Raw genomic sequence first — 6741 nt, forward strand, 5'->3', positions numbered from 1 at the left:
TGCATAGGTTTCCTCCGGGTGCTCCGGTTTCCTCCCACAATCCAAAGATGTACAGGTTAGGTGAATTGGCCATGTTAAATTTCCCATCGTGTTAGGTACATAAGTCAGGGGAAAATGGGTCTGGGTGGGTTACTCTTTGGAGGATCGATGTGGGCTTGTTGGGCTGAATGGCCTGTTTCCATACTGTAGGGAATCTAATCAATAGTAGTCAATTAAAGTATGTAAACTACTATCCCGGACCAGAGAAAGGATGGACCAGGCAGTACCAGTTTGTCCTCTAACCAATCAGAGTGAATGAGCGTATCCTCAAGGCTGGAATTAAAGAAAGGCACATATAGCACAGATAATGGTAATACCCTTGGTCTTGACATCCATGAACCCCAGGTTGTTGGTCTGGGATCATGGGTTCAATGCCCATTGTCACAGATGGTGAAATTTGTATTCAATAATTATAAATAAAATCAGGAATATAAAGCTAGTCTAATGGCAATATATAACTGCTGTTTTTTTGTCATAAAAATCCATCTGGTTTGCTGATGTCCTTTAGGGAAGGAAATCTGCTGTCCTCACCCGGTTTAGTCTAAATATGATAGAAATGAGGCTGAATCTTAACAGCCCCTTTGTGCAATAAATGTCTCACTTTGCATATGTAACTCATTCAGACCAACAAGTCCAAATCTTTATATACAATTCCACTCAAAGATCTTCACATCTTTCCTGATTTATCACTGTCACCTTCTGTTCCTTTCTCCCTTGTGTATTTACCTAACCTCCCTTTAAGAGCATTTCTTTTTTTTATTGGAGGCACATATATGAGTCTGTAAATGATGACAGTAGGATGATTCGGGGATGCCAGAAGACTAGGTGCAACCTAGAATTGGATTTGGCTATCCCACTCAATGTTCCTCTTCCCCTTGATGTCCAATAGTCCGATGGGGCAACACAATTCAATAGTTAAAATTGGAAACTGTGACTCCTAGCCTCTCCCAGTTTCCAGCTAACTGACTTTGCACCATACACCCACACAGCTGTGTTGCTATAGCTCAGGCTAAGACTGCAATTCTAACTTTTCTTAAAATCTCAAGTTCACACATGGATAATAGCCGGAGCATGTTTGTGATTTCAGCAATATCTCGATTTGTTGGGTGCCAAGCATATAATTCCTGGAGATCAAGTTCCTTATTCTGAATAATAAGGAACAAAGAAGCCCTCCCACCCTGTTATACTCTCTTCCACCCTCTTCCATCAGGCAGAAGATATAAAAGTTTGTATCAACGTATAAGTAGGTTCAAAAACAGATTCTTCCCCATGTTATCAGACTTTTGAAAGGACCTGTCAAATTTTAAATTTAAATGTTGATCTTGTTTTCTGTGCACCTTCTCTGCAGCTGCAGTATTGTATTCCTCACTCTATTAACCTATGCACTTTGTATGGTCTGATCTGCCTGTACTGCATGCAGAACAAAACTTTGCATTGTACCTGAGTACATGTGATGATAATAAAGCAAATCAAATCAAATCAAAGTTGTATTTCTGTCATATCTTTGTGGTGTTCCTATTACTCTATCACCAACACATTACTTCTGGAGTGCAGCCACTATTATGTAGGCAATGGTTAATTCACGGAAAGCAAGGTCGCATTAATGGAAAAATTAGATGAATGACAAGTTAAAGGAAAAGAAGAAAATGCTACATCCAAGTAAAAATTAGAAGCAGAGGTATTGGAAGCACAAAACTAGTCAGCATTGGTGGTGAATTGTTCAGTTAGATTTTCAGCTGTAGGTTCTTTGACAGAAATGCCAGCTATAAATTAAAATAATTAATATACACATAGGAAAAATAGAATGGAAAGATTATGCTGGTAACAATTCTATGAGGAATGATGAGAGGGGACATCAGAGTATAGTTGTCAACATGGACTGAATCTGTTCTGTAAATTCTGTCTAATTTTATCTAATAAAGGAGTTACATTTAAAATATGAATTTACTTGCCTCCCAACAGATGGTAAATGTTTTCGAGATTATCCATGTTCGTGAATGTGAATTTTTGTAGTCTGAGGAATTGATTGACAATCAGGATACCAGAAGAATTTCTTACTCATCTCTAAATGGTGTGAACATTTTTGTCCAGGGCACAGGCTGGACAGCTCATTGCCAGCTTTGACTGAATATCTTGTGAATTTGCATCCAAACTAAGTTTGCAACAGAAAACTGAAGCTTTGTTACCACAGAATAGTCTCAGGAGTTCGTAAATTAACAGGGCATGTTTATCAAAGGTAATCAAAGAATAAGTAAGTTGATTAATTGCTTTAAAGAGCATTGTGTTAGCAAAAAAAAGTTCTTAATTTTTGTTTGGATATTAGTCATGTGGCATTATCATTCTAATGATGTCACATGACAGTATATTGCGATTTAATCTAAACTGTAAAATTTCCACTTGATGACCATGCAGCTTTAAAACTCACTGTCCAGATTCATGTCCCTTGAGTAATTAGTATTCCAGGCAAAGGGACATCAACTTTAATTCCAGCCAAATGGACAGAAATGAAACCTGGGGCTATCTTAACATGCAAGCTTCAACATGCCGCTGTGTAACTGCCCAGTTAGTCTATGTCTAAGAGGCATCAGAGGGCACCAGTAGGTCTTCAATCAGAAATGGTGAAAACCAAGAGAGGTACTCCTGCACCTCAGGCTGTGGAGTTCAAGTTGCAGTTGGGACCTTAATATGGGTTTGAATTTTTATTCCATCTTTGGAGATTCAAGTCTTTGTTTTTCTTTTCTAGAAAGGCAGTGGGAATACTTTAACTCACCTTTACTATTTATTTCCTGTTAAGTGTAAAAACAGAAACCTCAGGTACAGATTTCAGAAATCACGATACTTAAACATGAGAATAGAAGAAACAGGAGCAGGTAGATCATGCAGCTGTTCCAGTTAAGCTTTAAAAAAGGATAATGGCTGATCTTCTACTTTTTTTCCCACTTTATATTCATATCCCTTGATTCCCTCAGTGTCGAAAAACCTGTCAATCTCAGTCTCCAAAATACTCGCTTGAGCAGTCCCAATATTCTTGGGGTAGAGATTTCCAAAGATTCCAAGTCAAGAAATTTCTCACTCCTGAATGGTCACCTCTTATCCTGGGAACATTCTAGATTCTCTGACCTACTTAATATCTATAGCAGTTCTCTACATAAATGTCCATCAATGTTCAAAACATTTCCTTTTCCATCATTTTCACCAATGTTAGAGATTCTATTTTGTGATTCAATGAACAACATATTCACCTCTCGTACAGGAGATCTTCCCCCAAATATGCCATGCATGCAAACAAACTAACACTCTGCTCAGCATGATGGGAAGTGATGATAAAAAGATAGATTCAAATTTCATGGGCAGTGACTAATGAATGTACCTTTTATTTATAATTAATAGATTTAAAGCAATATGGTGTATCAGCACAACACATTGCGTTAGGGATACAAGACAATATTGAAAAGCAAATGATGAGAAACAATTTTTCATTTAATGCAGAGTATTTATTGTTTGAAGCCACATCTTGTGAAGATCAAAGCAGAACAATCTGAAAGATAGCTTATATTTACATCATAGCAGTCAAATATTGCCACCTTTAAGGGACACATAATGGGGTCTAATTTTTATACATGATTTTATAATATATTTTGCCATGAACAGCAAGAGACTTATTAATCCATGTGGAAGTTCTTAAATTTGTCACATTTCAAAAATTGTCAGAAAGCCAACTATTTCTTGATCTTTTTAACCTGACTGACCTCTTGTCAAGGCCAGTAGCCAGGGACTTACAAACAGCTGCCACTGACAGAAATGTCCCTCAGCCATTAACCACTATGGACCTTAAGTTATGCCTATTTAGACCACAACCCAACAGGAAACATTTGAACAGTAAATGTAAAGGGACGGACCAGGTTTAAATAAACTCTAGGTTAAATTTACAAATAGCATCATGGGAGATCAGTTTGTACAATAACAAAATTGACCACAAGTTTCTTTGCAGAATTTTGACTTTACTGTTTACAAGTTGTGAATGCATTACAGATTCCTGCTAAATGAACCTCTTAGGTTTTAGGCGATATTTATTTATTGGTTTTCATTTTAAAATCAGCTTTGATTGGCCACATAATTAACTCTGCCATGTATCAGTCCCATACTCTTCCTCAATACAGTTTAATTCTTCGCCCAATGTTATCGCTTTCACTTCAAATATGCTGCCTCAGATTGTAGACTTTAGTTCCCGAAGAACCAGTGTTTAGTCCTGTTAGAATTTTATGAGGTGCCTCCGACTCCATTTTTCTAAACTTCAGTGAATACAGTCCTAACTGATCCAACCTCTTATCAAATGTCAAGCCTGCCATCCCAAGAATTGATCCAGTAAATCTTTGTTGTACTCTCTCCATAGTGAGAACATCCTTCCTCAGATAAGGAGGCCAAAATGTACAGAATACAATAGTCTCACCAAGGCCCTTTACAATTACATCTAGACATCCCTGCTCCTGTACTCAGATCCCCGCACTATGAAGACCAACATTCCATTTGCCTTCTTCACTGCCTCCTGCATCTACACAGTTACTGTCAGTAGGGAACAAGACTGTATATCCTTTAGGTTTGAGCTAGGCTGTTTTGAGGTGGTCAGAAAAGAATTTACACAACTGGTATTGGAAATCAGGAATTCCCTCCCCTGGGAAGCACGTAAACCAATGGCTTCAAAATTGAGATTCCTGGGCACGTGTCAGGTAATCCAGATGGATAAATGGAGTTAAGGTACTGGTCTGTCACAATGTGGGGGAACAGACTCCAGCTCTTGATCTGTCAGCTCCCATTTCTACTTCCCCATTTGCTATAGAATGGGAGAGGGGGATTAAGCTTTTCATTTTCTCCTGAATGTTTCCCTTCTATGCCACCCCAGTATGGCAAGAGTGCTACAAACCCAACCTGTGATCATTCATTTAAATTAGAATACACCCTCCTCATACATAGAAAACCTGGTATTACCAAACTTCTTCTCCCTATAAAGAGGGGAGAATTAAAGTAATGCGAAGTTTGATAGCATCCAACTATTTTTCGCCTTGTACATAAATATTTAAAATCTGTACTGATTGAAATAAGCTCGAGTGAAGGGGTCAAGCAAGTTTTATGGCTGGAAAAAAAGAGTCAGATGATTAATGAAAGGCTGGGGCGAGAGCAGGCAGTTTTAATTAGCCCACAGTGCCTCCATCCTCTCACAGCCTGTTGAATCATTGACTCACTATGGCCATTAATACACCGTTGAGGATGAGCAATTTTAACGTTTCATTTAAGTGAAACATTTTGTTCTCCCCTTTGTCTGCTGACAATGAGGAACTGCAAGCTGGCTTTTGGCGTCTGAGTTTTTTTAAAAAGAAATGTGTCCTGTCTCTTTCTGTTTGGGGGGGTTAGGAATTTAAAGCATAATGTTCCCTGTCCGTCCCAGGTGGTGGGAAAGGATTTTGATGACAGTCCACACTCTAGAGTGTCATAACCTGCTCATGCCGTGTGTGGTATCCTCTGCTTGTCTGAACATTGGCAGCCTTGCAAACACAATGGCATGAAAGTGGTATAGTTCGCCTGGCCTGTGCCACCATAGATTGCAGCCTGTCTGCCCAAGTTAAGCAATACAGCTGAAGGTTTAGAGAATCAGTGACCTGACCCAAGACTGTCAAATCTGATGGCATGACAAGGCTAAGACTGTACATAACAAGCGCTGTCACACTGCGTGATTTGGACCTTGTTCTGTTTCCACACTTTGAGAAGGATCTAGCTAATTGACTTCCCCAGGTATCACTCGCTGCTCCACCTCGCCTCCAAGCCCGCTCCTCTGGTTGGCTGGGTCTCAGCTCGACTGGCCTTTTCCCATCACCAAGCCTCATGCCTCATTAATTTCTCTCAGCGACTGGTCAGGATGCTTCACTCAGGAAACCGGGCAGCTGCCTTCAGGGAGCTAATGGATAGACACTTTCCCAGAAGCTGTATTCACGGATTTGATCCCGAGGTGAAACCTCTGGCAGCAGTGACACACACACACACACACACACACCTTTCCACGAGGAAATAAATGCTGATGATATAAAAATCTCATTACACTACCTGCTTACTCAACTACAAAGCTCTGTATAACTTGAATAAGAACAGACCATTTCACAACAAAAACAAATTGAGTTGACAGCTTGGCTATTATCAGCCTCCTGTGAGCAGAATTTCCTTTACAATTACTTACCAAATGTTCCTTCGTTATGTCTCATGTTGGTGCTCCACTCTGTGGAGTTAAGTGGGTTATTTTATCCCCCTCCAGATGGGACAGACTTCACTTGTTAGCCCAGAACAGGGGCAGGTGAATGGACTCCCACACCACTTGCTGCCTGGATTGGGGCCTGGAGTAGTCAAAACTGAATCCTATTCCACCCTTCTCAGGGGTGTCCCATCCAGCAGTGGTCACCACACTGCAAACATGAACAAAAACCCAAAGAAAAACACATGTCAGAAGATCAGTTATGTATTTTAAAGTTAGATACAGTTAACAATTAATGGCTTCAAATATCCATTAATGAAAATGATGCATCTATAAAGTCTCCAGTTCTGTACTGAAGAAACACTGATAATTCTGAATATGTAGGTATATGATGTCATAGCCACCTCTGTCTATTAGTGACTGAGTATACCTTAAGGGTAACTATTCCACAAGCTTGGAGGGTA

The 6741-nt window shown here is 39.6% G+C and overlaps 1 protein-coding gene across 1 annotated transcript in view; it reads right to left on the minus strand.

Moving 5' to 3' along the window:
* Positions 1-6328, minus strand: part of hnf1ba (HNF1 homeobox Ba) — a 155324-nt gene extending 148996 nt beyond the window's left edge. Inside the window, exon 1 of the mRNA XM_072589802.1 lies at positions 6266-6328. The gene's annotated coding sequence lies outside the window, so the exon portion shown is untranslated. The remainder of the gene's footprint in view (positions 1-6265) is intronic.
* Positions 6329-6741: the final 413 nt, after the last annotated feature.

Source organism: Chiloscyllium punctatum, chromosome 19 (assembly GCF_047496795.1).
Source record: "Chiloscyllium punctatum isolate Juve2018m chromosome 19, sChiPun1.3, whole genome shotgun sequence".
In the NCBI taxonomy this organism is placed as follows: Eukaryota; Metazoa; Chordata; class Chondrichthyes; order Orectolobiformes; family Hemiscylliidae; genus Chiloscyllium; species Chiloscyllium punctatum.